At 42.9% G+C, this 24,579-nt stretch overlaps 1 long non-coding RNA gene across 1 annotated transcript in view; it reads left to right on the top strand.

Annotated features, from left to right (window-relative positions):
* The window catches only part of LOC149919744 (uncharacterized), a 28,036-nt gene extending 4,150 nt beyond the window's left edge, over nucleotides 1–23,886 (top strand). Inside the window, exons 2-3 of the long non-coding RNA XR_016463688.1 lie at nucleotides 20,724–21,600; nucleotides 23,738–23,886. This is a non-coding gene — a long non-coding RNA (uncharacterized LOC149919744). The remainder of the gene's footprint in view (nucleotides 1–20,723; nucleotides 21,601–23,737) is intronic.
* Nucleotides 23,887–24,579: the final 693 nt, after the last annotated feature.

Genomic DNA, 24,579 nt, shown 5'->3' with positions numbered 1-24,579 from the left:
CCAGTTACTACAGCTAATGAATAGAGGGACCCTGCCCTCAGTCGGAGGGCCGGGGGGGGAAGGGATAATAGAGTTTATTGGACTGTGTGGATTCAATGGCCCGGCACATCAGAACCACAGAAATATAAGGCACTGGTGGACACTGGTGCATAGTGCGTTCTAATGCCCTCGAGTCATGAAGGGACAGAATCAATTCATATTTCTTGAGTGACTGGGGGCTCTCAAGAATTGACTGTATTGAAGACTGAAATAAGCCTCACTGTTAAAGACTGGCAAAAGCACCCCATTGTGACTGGCCCAGCAGCTCCATGTATACTTGGTATCAATTACCTCAGAAGGGGGCATTTCAAGGATTCCGAGGGGTATTGATTGGCCTTTGTAGCTGCTGTAGACACAAACAACATTAAGCAGATGTCTTGTCTAGCCTGTCAGAAGATCCATCTGTTGTAAGCTTGCTACAAATAAAAGAGCAACAGGTACCAATTGCCACAAAAACAGTGCACAGGTGGCAGTATCGCACCAACAGAGATTCCTTGCTGCCCATTCATAACTTGATTTGTCAACTAGAGAGCCAGTGAGAGACAAGCAAAAAACTCACTCACCTTTTAACAGCCCCATATGGCCAGTGCATAAAGCCAGTAGAGAATGGGGGCTTACAGTGGACTATTGTGGCCTGAATGAAATCACACCCCTGCTGGGTGCTGCTGTACTGGACATGCTAGAACTCCAGTATGAACTGGAGTCAAAAGCAGCCAAATGGTATGCCACCACTGATACCGCTAATGCCCTCTTTTCCATTCCTTTGGCCACAGAATGTAGGCCACAGTTTGATTTCACCTGGAGGGGCATTCAGAATTGCTAAAATCATTTGCCCCAGGGATGAAAACACAGCCCATTTGCCATAAGCTGTACTGGAACAGGGCAGTGCTCCTGAGCATCTGCAGTACATTGATGACATCACTGTGTGGGGCAACACAGCAAAGGAAGTTTTTAAGAAAGGAGAGCAAATAATCCAGATCCTTCTGCATGCTGTTTTTGTTATTAAGTGAAGCAAAGTGAAAGGACTTGCCCAGGAAATTCAGTTCCCAGGTATAAAGTGGTAAGATAAACGTCATCACATCCCAACGCATGTGATCAACAAAATAATTTCCATGTCTCTGCCCACAGATAAGAAAGAGACACAATCTTTTCTGGATATAGTGGGATTTAGAATAGAATGCACGTTCCAAACTGTAGCCTTATTGTAAGCCCCCTTTATCAAGTGATAAAGCAGCAGGCTTTTGAGCAGATTAAACAGGAGATAGCCCATGCCATGGCCCTGGGGCCAGTACAGACAGGACAGGATGTAAAGAACATCCTCTGCGCTGCTGCTGGAGAGAAAGGTCCCCCTTGGAGTTTGTGGCAAAGAGCCTTAGGAGAGATCTGAGGCTGACCCCTGGGATTCTGGAGTTGAGCATACCGGGGGTCGTCTGAAAAGTGCTACACTCCAACTGAAGAGGAGATCTTAGCTATGTATGAGGGGGTTCGGGCTGTTTCTGAAGTAATCTCCTTCTAGCACCCCAACTGCCAGTGCTGAACTGGATGTTTAAGAGAAAGGTTCCCTCCACCCATCATGCTACTGATGCCACTTGGAGTAAGTGAATTGCACTGATTACACAATGAGCTCAGATGGGGAACCTCACCTATCTAGGAATCTTAGAGGTGATCATGGATTGTCCTGAAGGCAAAAAGTTTGGAACATCACCAGGAGAAAAGGTATTGTGTGCTAAAAAGCCCCACCATACAATGAACTACCAGAAAATGAAAAGAAATTTGCCCTATTCACAGATGAATCATGTCATACTGTGGGGAAGCATTGCAGATGGAAATCTGGTGTGTGGAGCTTTATACAAGTTGCAGAGGCCATTGAAGGAAAAGGAAAATCAAGCCAATTTGCAAAGGTAAAGGCTGTCCAACTGGCCTTAGATATTGCTGAACAGGAGAGGTTTATACTGACTCATGGATGGTGGCAAATGCCTTGTGGGGGTGGTTATCACAGTGGGAACAAAACAGCTCGCAACAGAGGGGTAAACGTATTAGGGCTGCCGAACTGTGGAAAGACATTACTGCCCAAATAAAGGATATGGTTGTAAAGGTGCGCCACGTAGATGCTCATGTGCCAAAGAGTCGGACTACTGAAGAACAACAAAATAACCATCAGGTAGATCAAGCTGCCAGAATTGAGGTGGCTCAAATAGACTTGGACTGGCAACACAAGAATGAATTATTTCTAGCTTGGTGGGCCCATGGGACTTCAGACCATCAAGGAAGAGATGCAACATATAAATGGGCTAAAGACCAAGGGGTGGACTTAGCTATGGACACTATTGCACAGGTTATCCTTGACTGTGAAACATGTGCCATAATTAAACAAGCCAAGAGGTGAAAACTCTTTGGGGGGAAGGCTGATAGCAGAAGTATAAATATGGGGAGGTGTGGCAGGTTGACTACCTTGCCATAAACTTGTAATGGTAAGCATTATGTGCTTACCATCGTGGAGGCAATTGTGGTGGCTTGAAACATATGCAGTACCCCATACCACCACCTGAAACACCACAGTAGGTCTCGAGGATCAAGTCTTATAGCAACATGGCACTCTAGAAAGAATTCAGTCAGGTAATGGGACTCATTTCAAAAATTCTCTTGTAAATACTTGGGCCAAAGTTTATGGCATTGAGGGGATCTATCATAATCACAGAATCACAGTCACAGAATGGCCTGGGTTGGAAGGGACCTCAAGGATCATGAAGCTCCAACCCCCTGCCACATGCAGGGCCACCAACCTCCTCATTTAATGCTAGACCAGGCTGCCCAGGGCCCATCCAATCTGGCCTTGAACACTTCCAGGGACGGGGCATTCACAACCTCTCTGGGCAGCTGTTCCAGTACCTCACCACTCTCTCTGTAAAGAATTTTCCCCTGACATCCAACCTAAATCTCCCGTCCCTCAACTTGAAACCATTTCCGTTTGTCCTGCAGTTATCTATCCTTTCAAAGAGTTGATTCCCCTCCTGTTTGTAGGCTCCCTTTAGGTATTGAAATGCTGCAATGCAACAGCTTCTGGTAAAATTGAATGAGACAATGGTTGTTAAAACCTATGTTGAAAGCAATGGGTGGCAGAACATTTAAGCACTGGGAGAGGCATCTAGCAGAAGCCATCTGGTTGGTCAACACTAGAGGATCTATCAATCATGATGGTCCTATCCAATCCAGCTCCCTACATACTGGGGAGATAGATGAAGATAAGGTCCCTGTAGTACATGTAAAGAGCATGTTGGGAAGAAAGGTTTGAGTTCTTCCAGCTTCTGGAAAGGGCAGACCTCTCTGTGGAACTGTTTTTGCCAGGGACCTGAGTCCACTTGGTGGGTGATGAAGAAAGATGGGGATGTTCAATGTGTACCACAAGGGAATTTGATGCTGGCGGAGTGCCAGCACGTATGTGTGTGTTATGCTTTTTAATTATTGTTTGTTTGTATATAAGTATATACATTAAGCATGATGTAGTGATGTAGAATAAGGGGTGGAATGGTTTTATGATTCTTGTTACTGGTTTTCCATATCAAAACATCATGTAAAGCTCAGGGAACTAAAATGTTCTGTGGACTCCAGTTCCATGGACTGACAGCTTTCCAGATACCTGGTTCTCAGAAGAGAAGAACTACATACCTCAGATGACTTTGAGTTCAGAGGGGAAGATAAGTCAAGGAGGAAGTCACAGTATTTCTCTCCCACACACTGCCAGGCAGTGTGTGGGTGTGCTCCCCAGCCATGCGCCTTCAGTTCAAAGTAAGGCTTTTGGATTCAGACATTTGTTCTCTCATTTTATTTGATTTACTAGCCTCAGTTCTGATTATATTGTATTATATTGTGTTATCTTGCATTCAAATATTGTATTTAGTAAAATTAAGTTTCCTCCTTAGATCTTTGCTGCTGTTTGGGGGGGGGGGGAGGAAGGGGGAAGGGGATGATGGGGCTCAACTCCCATCTCCTACCCTCTCCCTTTTCCTTTTCTTTTTTTTTTTTTTTTTTTTTTGGGGGGGGGGGGGGCTGGTAGGCCTGTAGGCATGCTGTCACAGATGCAGATTGATCTAGATAACTCCATGACACCTTGTTTCTTGCTGAGTTGGAAGCAGCTTTTCTGAAACATTCCAGAGAAATCCAATTCAAATCCTATTTGTTTTACCAGAACTGAGTTTGGAATAAATTCTGAGGACTTGTTTCATACTTGTAAGAAGCTGATAGAAAGAGAAATGGGAAAAGCCCATAACAGTCACTGTTTCACTGTTTCATTAGTAAGGATGGAAGGATTTCTTTATTACACATATATATAACTGTATGAGAGTCTGACACCACTGGCCAGATTATTTAAAAGAAAAAATAATTTTAGATAGGTGGAAGCTAGTGAATAGTCAGGAGGATCTGCAAGATCATAGGCAAAGAACAGAAGAGCACATGGGCAGACATGGAGAACCACCATTCTGGTCTAGACTAGAGAAGGAAATCTCAGATTGAGAAAGTGATAGATAGGGGCAGTCACATAATTTGCAAGAAATTATTCTGATACAAAACAATTGAAGATTTTTAAAAAAATCAGAAAAATATCTTATCTACTTTAATAGAGAGAGGTAGGAACCTTCTAAAAGTGACCTGAATTCCTACGTTTCAATCAATTATATTCCCTAAAAAATCAGATCTCCTGGAAGCGAGATCAGTTAGAGCATCTGTAGATCTGATATGTAAAATCATACTCAAGAAAAGTAGACCCCACAGTCTTCACATTAAATACTGATCTCCCAGACCATAACACTAGCTTCTTGCTGCAACAGAACATTCACATAGGAGAGTAAGGATGTCCCTTACTCATTCTGTCCAGAGTGTATCTAGCTACATATTGTCCAAAATTGAATGCTTTCCCTGTTGAAATGATGAATGAATATTATTTGTTGTGTGTCATCAACCTGGATTTTGTTAGTTGTGCTAAGTTTACATGGCTAAGTTGTGATGAATTTGAGGAATGTTTTCATCAAATCTGTACAATTAAAGAATAGTTATTCCTCACTGACTGGTCTGATCAGGAAAGTCCTTTCTCCTCTCCCTTTAACACCAGTTGTATGGGAACAGTTAAATCATGGCCTGAGCCACTGACTGAGCACCTGGGGAAAGGACTGGGTTAGCCCTTGGAGCACAGGAGAAGGCAATTCACCTTTGAGACTGGAAGGGGTTGAGCCTGGATCCACCTCTCTTAGACTTCATTTAAGGGCTGACTGCCACTAGGGAAGGATCTCTTTCTGGAGATTTCTCTTTGACGAAGCTTTCCCCTGCAAACCTAGGTGAGCAATCTTCTCTTTCTTTATAGCATCTCTCTATTGTGCCAGTCCTTCTATCATCACACCTTTGTTATAATGCCTTTCCCACTGTATTGATCTGTCCAATTGCTACATTTGGCAAGCCAGGCAGGTACTTATTTATGATAGATTACCTGAAGATAATTATGCTTTGGGTGGTTACTGGGACCCTGAATACACCAAAAGAGGAACTCCCAGGGGAAACCCCAGGATTCTTAGGTTCCCTGTGGCTAAGTGCTGCTCAGATTATTGAAGAATGGTGACCTATAAGAGACAACAGCCCCATTATTACATCCCCTTAAAAAATGGCTGACTTCCTCAACAAATCAGGAGAAAACTTTTGACAACTGAGGAAAGAATAGTAGGGGTATCTGTTGTGATATGGCTGCTGCTTCTCACTATAAATGCATATCATTCTTCAGAAGAGGACTTAAAAAATGAAAACAAGCTTTTGAAAGCTCGTATTAGCTGGAAAATAAAACTACATCTTTGACAGGGCAAGCTGCCCTGCCTTTAAATGGAGTTTCCTCTTTGATATTAAGACCTGTATCCCTAGAAGGGGAAATAGACTTAGATCGGTGGGATCCTTGGATCCAACTGGGAACCTCAGATCCTCTAGACATAAGGCTAGTAATAACTCAGAAGACAAAAAAAAAAAAAAAATTCAGGACAGACCATCAGGGTGGGCACATGAAGAGTGGCCCCCTGCATATATCACATTACATGTAACTGTGTGCCTGTACACAGCCACTGAGATCATGGATTCTTTACAATTTAATCAAAGATCTTAAGAGAGCATACCAGCTTGACTTTTGAGATTATAGGACATGGGGGATGAAAGTATGGTAATTAATCGGTCTGAGATTTCTAAAATGGCATCCATTAAGACTCAGCCAGCTCTCATACAAAGGCTATATGCCACTGTGATACATAAAGACAAAAACCATTCTTTAATTCAGTGGGTAATGATGGCACGTGGAATCACATGGCTGAACAAAAGTGATGTTCTGATAAATACTGGTCTATGGACAACAGTGGAGGAACTTCAGAATTATATTAGAGAACTAGGAATGGAGGAGGCAATATATGACGATGCCTTTGAGAGTCTAGACTTGGTTAAGTTTTCAGCAGGGATGAGGGACCTCATATTACAACAAACTTCTCCCCATCAGTATGGCACATTGATGTCCATAGTGAACCCCTTACTGACCTTGCAGGCCATCATCCAACAGGCTGCCCAGTTGGTGGCCGATCTAGGGGAGAGAGAGTACCTTTGAACCAGGTGCAATATCCAATCATTGGAAGGGGCCGAGGTCTTCCTTGTAACTAGTACCAGGAGACCCGCCCCATGGACTCCTCAATCGGGACACATACAGGTATCCCGAAAATAAATGTTTAATGCCTTAATTCAGGCTGGGGTTCAATTTGCAAAAAATGATTGCTGGCCTGATCATGTCCTCCTCTGGCAATGGAAGCAGTTGGAGGACAATCAAAATTTTCAAAATTGCCCCTAAAAACCTAGGGTGAGAACTATTGACAAAATACCAACAACATGGAACTTGGAAGATTTCCTAGTGCCCCGTAAGAGGAAAAACCTCCTCAAGGGACCTGGGCCAATATGCCCAAGCAACCCAAGGAAAAAGAATTTGCAAGTGCGCAGTTACGGGGGATACCAGCCCCCCTGTAAATAGGACCTTCAGATAGCACTGGAGGCCCTATGTTGAGCTGACAATTTTTTGGTCCTGAAAGAGCATACAAATGGTTTTGGAGTTGATTGACACAGGCGTGGAAATGTCAATTATTTATGAGGATCCAACTAAATTTAGTGGGGATAGAGTGGTGATCAGTGGCTTTTGGGGACAGACCATTCCAGTTACCCAGATGAGATTGAAACTGGGGATTAGGTGTCCCTGCCCCGGAAGTATAAAGTGTCTATTGTCTCAGTCCCAGAGTACATCTTGAGCATAGACATTTTATGAGGTCTGGCTCTCCAGACAACCGTAGGAAAGTTCAGACTCCACAGAAGTGTATTAGTGTCTGGGCGGTGCAGGCAATATCGGGAGGCCATGTGAAAAATGAGCCTATTCGTCTACCATGTCCACGCCGGATTACGAATGTGAGGCATTTTTCCCAGGTGGGCAAGATGAAATACAGAGGACTGAGCAGGAATTAGAAAAAGTTAGGATTATAAGATCTGCACATAGCCTATATAATTCCCCCATGTGGCCAGTGTGAAAGTCAGATGGAACATGGACAGTGGGAATTAAATAAGGTCATGATGCCTGTTCATGCAGCCATACCCAATATTGCCTCCCTAATGGATACATTGAGTAGGGAAAGAAAAACGTACCACTGTGTCCTAGATTTAGCATTCCTCAGTATTCCAATTGCTGAAGAATCGCAAGACCAGGTTGCGTTTACGTGGGGAGGCAGGCAGTGGACCTTTCAGGTCCTGCCACAGGGGTACGTGCACTCGCCAACATATTGCCATAACCTAGTGGTGTGTGACCTGACTAATTAGAAAAAAACTGATAATGTTAACTTGTATCATTATATTGATGATCTCCTGTTGACATCTGACTCACTGGAGGCAGTAGGACAGGCAGCAGATTCGCTGACTACTGTCAGCGGTTTACGAGCTGGTTTGGCCCGGTTCCGTGACTAGTGGGGTGGAGGGATCTGCAGATCCGCGCCTCCAGAAAAGGGAAACAGGGGACCCAAAATAATTGAAAACAGCGGCAATGATCTGAGGTGAAACAAACTTTACTATTTACTAAATATAGTATCAGCAAAATAGAATGAGAGAGAGAGAGTATGTGCGAAAGGTGGATAGGTCTCACCACAACGCTGAGGTGAGAAGTGCGGTCCAGTTGAGCTGATGAAGAAAAGCAGACGGAGAAGCGCAGGCAAAGAAGAGCAGGCGAAGAAGAGAACATCAAGTGACCTTGCTGGGGGTTACATCTCCTCGCTGACGGCAAAGCCCCCTGGGGAATGTAGTTGTTCTTCTTCTCCAGACAGGCACCCGGAACTTGAGCATCCACAGTCAAACCCCCAGTGCATTACATGATGTTATGATGTGGAATACTGATAACCAAAAATCATAAAACCATGACAACTACCAATCTGCAAGAAAGAGGATGGGCTATAAATCCTCAGAAAGTGCAAGGTCCAGGCCTGTCTGTAAAATTCCTGGGGGTAGTTTGGTCAGGAAAGACCAAAATATTACCCAATACTCTTACAGATAAGGTTCAGGCATTCCCCGTCCCTGCAACACCAAAGCAGCTGCAGGAGTTTCTAGGTATACTGGGATGCTGGTGTTCCTTTATACCTCATTTAGCGCAGCTGCTGAGGCCATTATACAGACTCATGAAAAAAGGGCAGCTATGGGACTGGGGGAGAATGAACAGGATGCTTTCCAACAGGCAAAACTGACAGTTAAACTATCCCAGGTATTAGGTATATTTGATCCAACTCTCCCAGCTGAGTTGGACGTTCATGTCACTCAGGATGGCTTTGGCTGGGGCCTGTGGCAGTGCCAGAATTCTGTTCAGACCCCCATTGGATTCTGGTCTCAGGTCTGGCCTGGAGCAGAAGAAAGATAGAGTATGATTGAAAACAGTCACTGGCAACCTACTCTGCGGTAGAGCCAATAACCAAAACATCTGAAATTATAGTTAAGTCCACCCTGCTGATTCAGGAGTGAGTGAAAGATCTGACCCACCTTCCTAACACAGGAGTGACCCAAGCACAAACAGCGGCACAATGGGTCGCTTATCTCAGCCAGAGGAGTAGTCTGTCTTCATCACCATTAAAAGAACTTCAGAAGATCCTAGGCCCAGTGACGTATCACAAATATGCACCAACAGAAACACTGGTCACTCTACTGGAGAAGAGTCCCATTCAAGAGGGGAAATGTCCTATCTCTGAAGATGCCTGGTACACACATGGGTCCATCAAGGGCAACTCAAGCAAGTGGAGAGTGATAGAGTCTGGTTTGACAAGGGGAATAGTGAGAGCAGCCAAAGGGCAGAACTGCGAGCCATGTGGACGGTTATAATCAAGGAACCTGGTGATGCTATCCTGAATATCAGCACCTGGGCTGTGTACCAGAGGCTCAATCTTTGGATTGCGCAGTGGGCCACCCAGGAATGGACTATAAATGCCCGACCAATCTGGAGCAAAGATATGTGGTTACACATATGGAATGCAGTTAAACACAGTACGTGTCTACCATGTTTCTCATCACGAAACCCTACAGTCACCGGGAAATGACAAAACTGACACATTGGCCCAAGTTCAGTGGATTGAGAGCTCACCATCTGAGAACATCACCCATTGGTTACCTCAGAAGCTATAGCATGCTGGACAAAAGATAATGCGGGTAGCTGCTAAAGCATGGGGGTTGCCCATACAGCTACCTGACCTTGCCCAGGCATGCTGAGACTGCAATGCTTGCTCCCAGATGAGACCAAGATCACTGTCTGAAACAACAGCCCATCTTGCTAGAGGACACAATCCTCTCCAGGCAGGTCAACTACATCGGGCCCCTCCCTCGGTCTGAGGGGGCAAGATATGCCCTGATCTGCATCTATAATGCAAGTGGACTAATGCAGGCCTATTGAGTGCCAAGAATGAACAAGGCATATACCGTCAAGGCACTCACCGAGTTGATGGCTGCCTACGGGACACCTCAAGTCATCGAGAGTAACCAAGGGACTCATTTTACTGGTACGACAATGCAATGCCGGGTAGAAGAAAACAACATTGAATGGCAATTCCACCTGCCATGTAATCTGACAGATGCAGGCCTTATTGAATATTATAACGGTATTCTTATGGCTGCCCTGAAGACAGACTCTCAGTCCCTGCAGGGGTGGACAAAGAGGCTCTATGAAACCCCGCAGAACCTGAATGAAAGGCCTAGAGACAGCAGACACAGTGCTCTGAATTCAAATCCAAAGTACAGGCATCAGTAATCGGGTAAGACCCCAAATTGGCAATGAAAATAACCTTCTGCTCCCTGCCCCTTAGAATCTAGAACCAGGTACCCGCAGAAGAAAATGGCCTTGGAATGTGCAAGTAGGACCGAAGTGGTGTGGCCTACTTGCACCTTGGTGGAGACTATTGGAGGTGGGAGACTTGGTAGTCCTCCTGGTAATAGGTACATGGCCTACTGACATTGTGGTCAACACTCTGGTCTTCACTGCTAAGGGTACCCTTATCATGTCCCTATGGCAGATCAGGGCACCCCCTTTGGTGTCTGATATAGTTATGCAGCCGCAGATATCTGGCCAAAGGTTGTGGTACAGGCGGCCGGGACATGCCCCAGTGCAAGCCGAAGTGACCCAGGATAGGAATACAGCCTGTATCTTGCCCTGGAGGACAAACCTTCCCCTCCTGGTTCCCCTGAAACATTTGTACTACTCTCTGTGTGTTTTTGAGCCTCTAGGATCACCAGAAGGAGCAAAATGCCACTGAAGCGTTTCAGTGTCGATGTGAGATCAAGCATGACACCTGGTGATGGCCTATGTGGGGCTGATGGAGCATGAGGTGGACCTGCACGAAACAACTGCATGCCCCGAGTAACACCATTGAGCGCTGGACCATGAAAGAACACAACCTTCAACCACAAATCAACCACCAATCATATTATGTCAACCTGCATCACAACAGGCAATTGTACAAGCGTCACAGAGCGTTGGATCTTTATATTAGGGAAGGCTCACCCTTCAACCAGCTCAATCATTGGTTCATGCTGTGAAGTGATGGAGTGTGTGGTAACTGTTGAGTCATTGCCAGAACCACTGATTGAGCACCTGGGGAAAGGACTGGGTCAGCCCTGGGAGCACAGGTGAATGCAATTCACCTGAGCAACTGGAAGGAGTGGAGCCTGGCTCCACTTCTCTTAGACCTGGCATCCTAAGCCATAACCTTTCAGAGATAAGCTTTGAGCTGGAGAGCAGCTACAGTGTAATATAGAAATGTATGTAATACAAGCAAGGGTAACACAGGGTAAAAGATTAAATTTTTGCATCATACGTGCCCTGTAATTTTTATCCTGCTGTTTCTTTCACTAACTGTCTCATGAATTGCACCCTCCCTGCGCTGGAATGTCTGTCTTAGTCTTGTGGTTTACTGGTGTGTTATGGAATATAATGCCACGTAAAGTCCTCAGGAGAATTGCACTACTGCATAAGCTCCAAGTCGCTCTGAAAAATGGAAAGACAATGTCATTTATGATTTATTGTGCAACCGTTCCGCTTGTTGACTTGCTAACTTGCTAACTGTCTTCAGTATTTGTGAAAGCTGCCATTCTTCCTGTTCTTATTGCCTTAGTGATGTTCTTGAATAAGGTGGTTAAAAAGTTCAAGTTACTGATATTCATATAAAAAACTCATATGAGTTGATGAGAACTGCTTGTGGCACATTTTAATTAAAGGTAGTGTTAGTAAAACAGCTGTTACTTGCATGTATCTTGATTAGCATTATCACCTCAGGACATGACCTTAGATGCCACACTAGATAGATCAACAAAAATCAGTGCTCTGTGAACCCAAAACACCATCCCTCACCAGTTGATGTGAGATGAATGCCAGGTCACAGGAGGAATTATATTGGTCGCTCTGAAAGTAATGTCTCCTATGTACTTCCCTCAGTCAAGGCAATCTAATCTAGGAGGTAGCAACCCTGCCTATGGTAGAGGGGTTAGAATGGGATGATCTTCAACGTCTCTTCCAACCCAAGCCTTGGAACTGGAGTAGGGATAACAAAGGGATAGACTACAGTCTATTGTAATTCTAATTCACAGAAAAAGTCTACCAAAAGATCTCAGGTATATCCCCTGGCTTCCTGCTCTGTTAAATCTGGCTATACAGGTAACACTGGAGAAAATAATGCATATTTTCTTCCTATAACTGTTTTGTACTCCACATTTCCCTTGGGGGAAACATCATATCCTGTCACCCCAATTCAAGTTCTTCATGTAGATTCCTGATGTTAATTCAGTGAAGAGTCTTTTGTTAGTGAAGTAGCCTAAGCCCACTACATGGAGGCCCACCAGTGGGTATAGGTATTATCAGGTACTGAAAATATCACAGAAGGACATTAGTTTCTTGTTTGGTGCATCACTGAAAAGCACGTAAAGAAACTGCTGCACAACGAAAGCCACAAAGATAAAACCGAATCTTTAAAGTGTAAGTGTAAGAAAGCTGCCCTGTTTATGTGGTGTAACTAGATTCAAGGCAGGTATTATAGTGCTCTATTTGGAACAAGAGTTAACAAGAAAGATATTTGCACACACCCCCCCCCCCCCCCCTTCCCCCCTCGAAAAATAAACAAATAAACAAAGTAAAAATGCTACTAGAACTAGATATTTTAACACGAGAAATGCATGAGGTATTTCTCCAAAGACCTTCTGTCCTAAGAGGAAAGGTTTAGTTTACTTCTTAAGTATCTACAAGTAAGATTTGGACTTACCAGTGTTAATTGACTTATGCAACTTTTATATTTCTGTCCATGACTCAATTAGATGCCAATCGTGTCATATTTTAAGTAAGATCAGCATCAGATGGAGAGTAAACAGACTTGCTTATTAAGGGATTTTATCAAAAAATGTAATTCAGCAAATATACCTCTGAAACACAATGCTGATGTTGAAGAGTCTAACAAGCTTTCCTCAGAAACTACCTGATAATATGGTAACTGGCTTCAGTTTTAAGTTCTCAGCAGAGCTCATCAGTATTCTCTTCTTGAACTATTCTCTACCAAAAACTGAACACTGAGCTCGATTAAGATCTCTAGGAAATCAGTGGCACAGCTCCAAAGACTTTCCACTGCTTTGGAACTGGGCCTTTTGTTTTTGAAAAAGACACAGTCAATTAGCTAAACTGCATTCTTTAACTGCCACAATCAGGATTACATTAGCTTTTTTTATCCTGTGTGTGCAGTTTAATTAAAACAGCCCTGATATGTCCTTCAGAATGAGAGCAATCATCCTGAGGCATCACTTTTCCTCTCTCCCCCCGCTTTTGCACAAACTCTGTGTGAGCGTAATCCTGTGTGAATGGGAACACAGGGAAGGAAGACCAGGAACACAATAACATCGGGAAAATAAAGAGTTTGCTGAAACAGTATCAACTCCCTCATTGTTAAGGTTCCTGCTCCTAAAGCAACTAATGTTCTATCTGCAAAGGCAAATTCAGGCTGGCAACGTTGTGTCTGACAGAATGTAACTGTTTCCGTAGGAATTGCTGTCTGTCTGTGCCTTACAGAAGCTGTCAAAAATAGCAGGACAGTTCACTAAGACTGTCTCACAAAGGGCTTTGATAGTTCTTCAGAGAACTGAAAGAGAACAAAGGATGAAGGTATATTTCAGTAGAGTTCCGCACACCTGTGGCCAAGACTTGCACTTTTGCTTTCATGGCAACACCTGAACGTTTCCTTAACAATAAAATAATCAGGCCCAGAATGGCTAATAAACCCACATAGCCCTCAGTGGAGTCTTTCATCATTCATTGTGTTTCCTCATAACTTACAGTGCTCACTAGCATAGCTTGGCCTCCTAAAATCTACAGAAACAACTAGAGCAACACTTCTAGGTCATAACGTCCAATTTCTTATTCAGGGAACAGTCTTACAGGGAATGTAGCAACTGTTTGTTGCTACGACTGTAAAGTCCGCTCCTGCTTTAAGGAAGGTTGTCACAATGAGTCCCCAGTGATCTCCTACAGAATATTTACAATATCTCTGGAACGGTAGAGGTGAGAGCTTCCTGCAGATGTCCAATTTATATGTAGTAGCTGAGACCAAAGGGAATTTTGAGGGCCTTCAGGGCCTTCAGAGAAAGAGGGGAAAAGCTAGATGAATATACACCAAAATGGCCAGTGAAGTTTGCAACTGTGTGACTTGTAAAGAAAAATACTCACGTGCATTGAGAGATGTAAGTATCTGTGCATATTCTGGAAAAAAAAAGACCATGAGATATGTCTATACATACAGTTCAAAGAGAAGCTAGCCAGAAAGTTATGTAACTTGACAGCAACCACTTTGGGTCAGTGCTCTGCTTCAGTTCCTGACAAAACCAGAAATGTAGCCTTCAGTGCCTGCTAAATGAAAGCTTGTAATCACTACTCAAGCGACAAGCAAAGGTACAAAGATCATGTCAGACTACATGTGGAGGTAAAGTTGTCTTTACATCAATTAGTAGATTAGCCCCGTTATGGATCTTGTGAACAGCTTTAGGTGCTGGAGTTCAAAACATACGAGAATGCTTACAGAAAATACGCTAATGATACAGGGCCTCAATAAATAGTCAAACTGAACATTCTAGGAAAGACTGGATTCCCTGATATAAAATATGCCAGGAACAATCAATAAAATATGTGGCAGAAAGTTTAAAAACAGGACATACTTTTTTATACAGATTGTAATTGAACTATGGAAATTAGTGATGTGAAATTTCCATGGCAAAAACAGCTGGATTCCAAAGAGACAGGGCATTTAGGAAAATATCCAGATTATCCATAGGCATAAACTTCAGACTGTAAAAACTTGGAATAGATTGTTATTCCAGCTATATTTTCAAATACTTAATATTAGCATGGTGTTATACAATGTCTTTAAACATCACTTTGTCACTTGAACTTCTCAGATAACTTTCTTAAGGAAAGCCACAAGTCCCATCTGCATCAATTCTTCCTGCCTTCTGCTACTGAAAGTAGCATCAATGCTGCTTGATTCTACATTTGTTAAAGCCAGTACATATATTTCAATTCAATTCTATAGTAGAGGATTAGGCCTTCATAGCCCAACACAACTGAAATCAAGCAAGAGTGCAGCAGGCATTTCTCTGGCCTAAACTTCAGATCATCAGCGTATTTTCCTGCTAGGAAAGGTAAAGTATTGTTCAAACTTCTTAGGATTAAGTTACTCTTCATTCAATGGCTCTTAAATCTGATGAGAGATATGACATACATGCACACTGAGCAGTGCGGGTCATTTTCAATCTTACCTATGCCTCATCCTGGGTCATACCAATTACCTTCAACACCTATAGATAGCAAAAGGAATTTAGGACCTGGAAAAAAATACATATATTAGCTCAGCACCTTGTGGAATCGTGCTCTTTGTTCACAGTGAATAACAGAGGTAACATGGCTACTTTTCAGTATCTTTCCAGGCTTACCAGATGATTCTTAAAAACGAGGATTGTCTCTCTAGGGAAAATCTGGTTAGTCCCTGCACAATTATTCACCTCTAAAATAATAAAGTTTAAATTTGGTTTAGTATTCTGAAACAAACTAGGTTTCACTGAGTCAGCGTTATGTTTATTTCAAATGTCATTATTCACCAATATGTAGCATTCCAAGTAATCACACACCAGATCTATCTTTTATTTCATTCAGTTTAAGTTTTCCAACTGCTCCCATGTAAACAAAGCCTTACAACTTTATAAAACCCTATCTCCAATGTGTGATCCTTCTCTACAGAAGGAAATCAGCTGAAACACGTTGGCCTGAAGATCCATAGTAATGTCTCTTTTGCAGACACTGCATTTTGCCCAAACAAATGTAGCTGTCACTAAAACAGGCTGAAATACTGCCATGGAAACTGTAAGATGATTCTCAGAACATACATAGACTGTGTCAATGCCTCAGTTACATCTCTCTCCCTTCTTATGATTTATCTTCCACAGAAATAGCAAAAATTGAAGACCTGCTATTTGGGGATTTGCCTTTTTTATTTTTTTTTTCCTGTAAGGTATGTTTTTGTAAGACATGCCTTCTATTTAGCCTGTCTGCTTAACGAGTTATTTTGAAAAGCCACTAGGCAGATGGTCCCCAAATGTGAGTTAATAACTTGTATGTAGTTTTTGCGGAAGCTTTTTGAAATCCCTTCATGCAAAATGATTTTGCAAACTGCCATTCTTTGGCTTTGCTGGCAGACCATTTCAAAATGGTCAAGAGAAAATGGCAGATTACATTCTATTTGTATTGCACCAGACTGTTATATTTTACAGTGGTGAAGGAATACAAAGAGGAACAAAATCATTCACAAAGCTTTTGCCGAAGATTTTTATAGAATTTGGAACTCCTTGCTGGCTACAAGGACAGGTCCTACGTGCCCCTGTCCCTCTTCTGCAGCCTTTCTGAAGCATTACTTATCACTCAAAATAAGGCTGCTTTTTCACAAAACAGTATAGGCTGGGAAATCAACAATCACGAGTCAGACTTCACAGTATTAAAGGATTGATTTAAAAATCAGATTTAAAATGTGGAGCTCTTCCAGTCTGCCTTTGCGTAGTTACAGATGCTTTATTTTTTTCATGGTAAAAAGTAAGAAATGTTACTATTGTCTGATATGGGGTTTTTTGTCCAAGTTTTTTTAACAGATGTCACAAGGAATCCATCACTACACCAGTGATAAAATGCTGCTGTCTTTCTTAACAATTAATTAATTCCCACAAAAATCCTTTCACATATTAATCACCAAAATTTAAGGGCCCTGTCCTTAAACTCATCCATAAATTTGATCCAGTACATTCGAATAATCAAGTAAGAGCTCCAAATAGATAGTTAACAGTGGGTTAGTCTTTCCCACAGATACAGCAAAACCTTCTACTACAAGGGAACAGAAAATAACACTTCCTTCTGGACTGAGCCAAAGACTGTAGGATAAGGAACAAATTTCAAGATGTATTTTATGTTATTCCTTCTTAGAAATCCTATATTGATAATACATGTGTATCAATCTATATACATATATTTAAATCCCTGCTGTTTTATTTCTCAGAAGGAGAGGATGAGAGTACCAAATATGTGAAAGCTGTGGACCACAGTTCTTGCAGCATCACTGGAGGAGTCTCAGGCACAGAATCAGTAATGAACACAGTATAAGAAAGTAAACAGATCACATGGACTGGACCAAAAGAGTGAAGTCTAGATTTAAACACGTTTGCAAATAACACAACAGAGTGCATATAACTGCTGTTCTACTAGAGAGCACTAAATTAACAGTAGTTCTGGCCAGTTGTACCTAACAGTTTCATTTGAGTATATAACTGTAAACCAAGACGGCAAAAAGGACCACGTGGTCCTTAAAATGAAGATGTTAGTCTCCCAGTCAGGAAGTGTGCCTTCCATTCTCCACCTTGACGATGTTATTATAGAAGGCGAGTAGTTTGGGACTTAGTTGTGCTTTTCAGTTCCGATATTGAACATGGCATATATGCTTTGCTTTTCTTCCATCAATTCTCAAAACAGGCAAAAAAGAACTATAGCTAATGCTACCACTGGGCCACATTTATTTTGCTCTACCAGGGAGAGGGTGAAGAACGTTTGGAGAGATGTGGATGAGAACAAAGGTGTGGGCTGGTGCAGCTGACATCATTGTGGGGATGTACTACAGGTCACCCAATCAGGAGGATGAAGTCAATGAGGCCTTCTACAAGCAGCTGGAAGTAGCTTCGCAGTCCCGTGCACTGATTCTCATGGGGGACTTTAATCATCCAGGTATCTGTTGGGTTAGCAACACAGCCAGACACATGTGGTCCAGACGGATCCTGCAATATGCTGAAGATAATTTTCTGACGCAGGTGGTAGAGGAGCCCACGAGGCAGGGGGTGTTTCTGGACATTGTTCCATCCAACAGGGAGGGGCTTGTTAGGGATGTGAAGTTTAGGGGCAGCTTGGGATGCAGCAGGGGGCCCATGAGAGCTGAGCAACATTTAAACAGCGTTTCTTTCAAGCTGATCGATACATCCCTAAGAGTAGGAAATCAGGGAAGAGAGGCAGGAGACATACGTGAATGAGTAAGGAGCTCATGGATAAGATCAAAAGGAATAAGAAGGTCTATGAAATGTGTAAAAAGGGCTTTCTCTCTAAAGAGGAGTATAGGAGCGTTGTCAGGGCCTGCAGTGATGTAACTAAGTAGGATAAAGCCCACTTGGAGTTAAGCTGGCAAAGGAGATAAAGGATAATAAGAGTTTTTTGTTGTTTGTTTCTTTTTTAAGTATGTCAAAAGTAAAAGGATAATGTGGGTCCTCTGCTGAACAAGGGGAGTGTCCTGGTAACAGGGGAACGCTGAAAATGCAGAGATGCTGAATGCCTTCTTTGCTTCAATCTTTGCTTTAAAGACTCCCCCTCAGGACTCCTGGACCCTGGAGGGAAGAGAGAGAGTCTTGGAAATGGAGAGCTTCCTTCTGGTTGAGGAGGGGGTCTGGGAGCAGAGAGGGATGAGTGTACAAAAATCCATGGACAGTATACATCCTCTTGTGCTGAGGAAACTGGCAGAGGTGATTGCCAAACCGCTCTCTCTCATCTTTGAGAGATCTCAGAGAACAGGAAAGGTGCCTGAAGACTGGAGCATAGCCGGTGTCACTCTGGCCTTCAGAAATGGCAAGAAGGAGGATCTGGGACAGTATAGACCAGTCATTCTCACCTTTGTCCCTCAAAAGATAATAGAACAGCTTGTTCTGCATGCCACCTCCAAGCAATTGGAAGAGAAGAAGGTCACAGGGAGTAGTCAGCATCGACTGAGCAAGGGGAAATCATGCTCGACCAACCTGGTAGCTTTCAGAGATGGCACCACCAGCTGGGTAGATAGGGGGAGAGCAGTGGATGTCTCCTACATTGACTTCAGCAAGGCTTTTGATACTGTCTCCTATGACATCCTGATAACAAAGCTGAGAAGGCGTGTGACAATGAGTGGACGGTGAGGTGGGTTGAGAACTGACTGGCTGAGCTCAAAGGGTGGTGATTGGAGGTGCAGAGTCTAGTTGGAGACCTGTGAGTAGCAGTATTCCCCAGAAGTCATTACTGGGTCTGGTCTTGTTCAATATCTTCATTGACAGTCTTGATGGGGGGATAGTGTCCACCCTCAGCAAGTACGCCCATGACACAAAACTGGGAGGAGTGGCTGACACACCTGGAGACTGTGCTGCCATTCAGCAAGACCTGGACAGGCTGGAGAGCTGGGCAGTAAGAAACCATATGAGGTTTAACAACAGCAAGTGACCTGCTGGAGGGGAGCTTTGCGGAGAAGGACCTGGATGTGCTGGATGGCAGATTGGCTATGAGCCAGCAGTGTGCCCTGGTGGCCAAGATGTCCAATGGGATCCTGGGGTGCATTAAAAGGAGAGTGGCCAGCAGGTCAAGGGAGGTGATTCTCCCCCTCTACTCTGCCCTGGTCAGGCCTCACCTGGAGTACTGTATCCCTTTCTGGGCTCCCCAGTACAAAAAAAACAGCGATCTCCTGGAGAGAGGGCCACAGAGACGATAAGGGACCTGGAGCATTTCTCCTATGAGGCTGAATGGCTTGGGTCTGTTCAGCCTTGACAAAAGAATACTCAGAGGTGATCTGATTAATGTTTGTTAATAATCCTAAGTGTAGGAGACAAAGGGACAGGGCTAGCCTCTTTTCAGTGATCTGTGGGGGCAGGACAAGGGGAAATGGCCATAAACTGGAGCATAGGATGTTCCGTACCAATACGTAAAACACACTGTAAGTGTGACAGAGCACTGGAACAGGCTGCCCAGATAGATTGTGGATTCCCCTTCTGTGGAGATATTCAAGACCTATCCGGATGTCTACTTGTGCATCCTGCCGTAAGGGACCTGTTTTGCAGGGGGGTTGGACTTGATGATCTCTGGAGGTCCCTTCAACCCCAGCAATTCTGTGATTCTGTGATAGCATGATGGATAATTGTTTGGTCAGTAGGGAGGTATCAACAAACTCTCAGCATAGTGTTTCATGCTTACAAAAGGAAATTTGGTGAACAGTTATTCAGCTCAGGGAAGTAAAGAAACTGCAGTTAGAAATGCTGCTTTGATGGGATGCTAAAGAATGTGCAAGCCAAAATGTGCTTGAACTCTGCCTATTTGAAGTCCAGTACAAAGAGCCAGCCTTCCTGTAAACTCTTGCCTCTCTTCCTTCTACCTCTCCAAGCATTCCACTGCAATGCAGAAGGAAGGATACAGGTTTTAATTTCAAGATTTTGTTTCCTCAACTGGTAAAATACTGTGATTGAGCAAGATAAACCATGACAATCTTGACCCCAAAGTTACTGAAAATTTGAGCAGCCTCTCTGTCTGTCTAACTCTCAAACTCAGTAATAACAAATTGTAGAAGTCAGAAGATATCCAGATATCTGTTGGGTAAGCACTTACTAAGCTGATATCTGTCTATGGGACACCTCAATTTATCTAATGCAACAAAGGGACTCATTTTACTGGCACAATGATTCAATGCTGGGTAGAAGAAAACAACACTGAATGGTGATTCCGCCTGCCATATAATCTGCTGGGGGCCAGTCTTACTGGATGCTATAACTGTTTTATTAAGGCTGTCCTGAAGAGTGACTCCCAGTCCTTGCAGGGGTGAACAAAAGGTCTCTATGAAACCGTGCAGGACCTGAATGAAAGACCTAGAGACGGCAGACCTAGTGCCCTGAAAATGCTGCAGACAACATGGGCCTTCCTGCTTAGGATCCAAGTTACAGGTACCGATAATCAGGTAAAACCCCAGATTCGCAATGAAAATAATCTTCTGTTCCCTGCCCCTGAGAATTTAAATCCAAGAACCCATAGAATAAAATGGCTTTGGAAGGTGCAGGTAGAACCAAAGTGGTGTGGCCTACCTGAACCTTGGGGGAGATAATTGGAGGTGGGAGGCTCAGTAGTTCCTCCAGTAATGAGTACATGGCCTATTGATATTGTGGTCAATGCTATGATCTTCACTGCTAAAGAGACCCTCATCATGTCCCTATGGCAGATCAGGACACCCCCTTTGGTGTCTGATATAGTTATGCAGCAGCAGATATCTGGCCAAAGGTTGTGGTACAGACAGCTGGGGCATAGCCCAGTACAAGCCCAAGTGTTGACCCAGGATAGGAATACAGCCTGTATCTTGCCCTGGAGGGCAAACCTTCCCCTCCTGGTTTCCCTGAAACATCTGTATTACTCCCCATGAGTCTTTGAGCTTCTAGGATCACCAGAAGGAACAAAATGCCATCGAAGCACTCCAGTATTGCTGTGAGATCATGTGTGACACCCGGTGATGGGACTGGTGGAACATAGGATGGACCTGCACCACATGGCTGCATGCTGCCGGTAACACCACCAAGCACACCAAGGTTGTGTTACAGACAGCCGGGATATGCCCCACTGCAAGCTGAAGTGTTGACCCAGGACAGGAACATGGCCTGTATCTTACTGTCAAGGTTGGTCCTACCCCTTTCTTGTACCTCTGAAACATTAAGCTACTCCCTGTGAGTTTCTTTGAGTCATGTGGAAAGCAGTCTCTTCAAACCTATTTTCTATAGTTTTTCATTCAATAGTACTTAATCATTTAAATTAATTCTATGTTGCACTACATTATTACAGCAGTATCTAGAAAACCTAAATGAGGTTAAGATTCCCTTGTTAAAGAAAAATGCAGATAACTAAGACAGTCTTTACACTGTTCTGCAGGAGAAAGAGACTTGATAAGATACCAGTGCACAAGTTTGATACTGAAAAATGAAGTAACTTGTCCTACAGGACTCCAAGTCTATTTCCTTTCAGTCCCAACCAACACTGCCTGGCTTTTATTTCTGCACACTGAAACATGGCAAGATGATGATTGAACATACTTTTATTTCAGGAAGTATAATGTCTCTAGTCTCTTGATAGTCCTCAAAAACAAACCGTAGGCAGGAATATGTATAAGATAGAAACAGATCTCCATAGTAAGCTTGTAAGTTGTATGATGATGTCAACGGCAGGCCATCATGTAGGCATTTGTGTACTCTCTTTCTTGGTTCTAAGTCAAACAACTACTTGAAAAGGATGGATAACAACCATAAACTCAGTAGTGACTGCTGGAGACCAAGATCACAGAATGGCTTGTTTTCAAAGGGGCCTTAAAAACCATCTAATTCCAAACATTCTGCTGAAGCCTGATTTGCAGTCTGTACGCATTAAATGGGAAAGGAAACCATCACCATGCTTTGAAGTGAGACAACAATCCTCGTAAGGCCTATTAAAAATGAAGTAGTTAAATGTCTCCTGGAACAAACCAGATAATGAAACTCTAGAACTAGATCAAAACTGTAAGGGAGAAATGAGATCAAACAATAACTATTGTGTGCAGAAAGTAGAACTGATTGAATATCTTCAAGCTGGACCCAGAATGATGCAACATTTGGTGAAGAAAAGGAGAAGAGCTTTGGAAAACCAGAACAATAGAAGTAGAGAGTTTGCTCTTTGCTTCAGTGATGCTGTGTAAGAGCATCCAGATGGGCTGACTGTACATTCAGGTTCTAATAACACAGCCCACTTTCAAAGAAGAAAGGGAGCCTTATCAGGAGAAGAAGACAAGGAAATGAAAGGCAAGGAATTCATAAGATGTGAACCAACAAGATAATACCAGCAAACAAAGCTGGAAATACTGCTCAGTGGGATATTATTCATGCCCATAAGGATTAGTTCTATGGTGATATGTCAACTGTAGATACTGATTTGTCTCAGAATATCACATATATTGTTGCTTAATCTAATATCTGTGCCCTTTGGGTCTGATTCACTTTCTACTACTGAGGAAGTTCATGAGAATGCACTCAGGGTCTGCTTTCTGACTTCTTCTTATAGAAGCATCTTCCCAGTGAAAGGGTACCATGACACATGTTCAATAATTATTTTCCAAAGACAGATGTGGTCCTAATTTCTTAAAGATATTGAGATCCACAGACCATCTCTCATGGGTTAGGCTTCCTAAGTTTCACAAGATTATTAGTGAAATTAAGGTAATAACTGTTTATTTTTAAACAGAACTTTGGGTGGGAAAAAAAACATCTAAACCCCTTAAAAATATAAGCCAAGAATTTACTGAATTGACAATAAGTTTTGACTTTCTAACACCAGTAAGATTGGTTGAACAAATATAAGGAGATATCTGTGATTACAGAATGAGCTGGAATAACTTGTGGTGTAGTTTCCCAAGACAGAGAAATTAACACAGTCATACCATCCATTCCCTTTCTCTCCAATTTACTACCTATTTTATCCAAAATTAGTAGATAAAAAGTCTCAAAGACACAAAGTTGTTGCAAGTTTCAGGAATATCAGTGGTTAAGTAGGAGAAAAGGGGAGTAGAAAAAGCTGAATTGATACTGTAGTACAGGTATGGCCACCCCATAGCCTGCATGTAGACTGACACAGCTTGTATTGTAGCCTGCCCTCTATCCCATGCCATCATGCTCTGAAAGTAATGCCTCCTATTTTGTTATGTTGGCCCACATTAGAGGCAGATGTTGGTGGTATGGCAATAAAGGTGAAAGTTCAACCAACTTTCCATTCCATTTTGTTGCCATGTAACAGATAGAAGCATATAAGGACAGTCTGAGAAAATGGCATCTGACATGGAAGTGTACATGCAGCAAAAGTGTGCTATTGAATTCCTCTGAGTGGAAAAAATGGTGCCCACTGACATTCATCAACAGTTGCTGAAAGTTTTTGGACGTTAACACAAAGAGGAGGTGAGTGATTTGTTTCAGCAGTGGCAACAGTGGCTTGCCTTTGCTGGTGCAGTAGGAAATCCCACACCAGTCAGAGAACAGTATTATTGAGCCATCAGAGCACTTAAGACCAACCAGCGGGCATGCTAGTATTTCCAAACAGGCAAACTGAAGTCACGGCAATATGAAACAACATCTGAGAGTAGGCATTCTGTACAAAATGCAAGAAGATTTCCATGGAATCAACTAGGAGGCATGTCAGAAGCATGAACCAACAATGCTGACAGGAGCTCAAAAGGATTAGTTCTGCATCAGAAAAAGCATTCAAGTGTTACAAACCTCTTTGGTCATGTGTACTCATGGAAAGTTAGTCTTATATGAAAATTCCATGATTCTCAAACATGTCTTTAATCAGAAAATGGTGGCTTCTTCCTGCATGTTGCAGCCTCCACAAACTAGCAATAGTAAATTCGCAAGCTTGAAAAGTAAACCTGAGCAAGTATCAAGACCTCAGCAAGTTACTAAGTGCTTTACAGGCTTCCTATTCTGCATTTGAAAAAAAAAGAGTGATTCAAACATTATGTAAATGACAGGCAAAAATTTTCTGTGAACCTAAACATCTCAAAAGTAAACAAGGCTTTCCAGACATGCTGCATGGTACTGCAAAAGGTATGCATATCCAATCCTTGACCTGTGAGCTTCATG

Source organism: Phasianus colchicus, chromosome 1, assembly GCF_987193195.1.
Source record: "Phasianus colchicus chromosome 1, bPhaCol1.hap1.1, whole genome shotgun sequence".
In the NCBI taxonomy this organism is placed as follows: Eukaryota; Metazoa; Chordata; class Aves; order Galliformes; family Phasianidae; genus Phasianus; species Phasianus colchicus.
This window is presented reverse-complemented; position numbering and strand designations above follow the sequence as displayed.